Genomic DNA, 729 nt, shown 5'->3' with positions numbered 1-729 from the left:
GGCGGCGGCGGCGGCGGCGGCGGCGGCGGCGGCGGCGGCGGGTCCCGGCCTCGGCTCTGCGCGCCCGCGCTCCCGGCGCCCGCAGCCAACAAGTTCGGGGCGAGACTGACAGCTCGCTCGCCCATTCGTCACCCGCGTACCTGCATATGCATAAGGGGGCGGGGCCGCGCCGCGGGGTGGGGCTGGGGGGGCCGGGGGCGCCCGGCTTTAAAGGCGGCGGAGGGCGCTCCTGCCCGCGCCCAGGCCCGGCGCGCGCTTCGCCGGGCTCCGGGGCGGCCGGGGTTCCGTCACGCCTCCGCCAGAGCCGGCGTGCGGGGCCCGGCGCCGCCAAGCGGCCTCCCTTCGCCCGAGCCCCGCCGGGTGTCAGGAGCCGGGGGTGGGGCGCCCCTGAGGTCACCGCCGAGGTCCCCTCCCATCAGTGCGCCGCCGCCGCGCTCCTCGCCGTCCCAGGGGAGAAGCCGCCTCCAGCACAGATCAGGGCTCTGCCCCCGCGCGGGGCGGGCGCGGCCGGGGACCCTTCCTTGGGGAAGGCCCCCCGCCGCGCCGCGCCTACCGCCTCCACGCCGGCCGCAGGGGGCGCTGCTCCTCCCCGGCACCCCTGCCCTGCCGCCGCACCGGTCGCGGGTCGGGCCGCCAGGCAACAGATGCTCCGCGGCGTAAGCTGGGTGCCCGGGTCCGCGCCGGCGCGGGGGTCGGCAGGCCACGCTCTTGCGGAACACCCAGGCCGGA

This window comes from Mirounga leonina, unplaced genomic scaffold (genome assembly GCF_011800145.1).
Source record: "Mirounga leonina isolate KUSES-001 unplaced genomic scaffold, KU_Mleo_1.0 Mir_82, whole genome shotgun sequence".
In the NCBI taxonomy this organism is placed as follows: domain Eukaryota; kingdom Metazoa; phylum Chordata; class Mammalia; order Carnivora; family Phocidae; genus Mirounga; species Mirounga leonina.
This window is presented reverse-complemented; position numbering follows the sequence as displayed.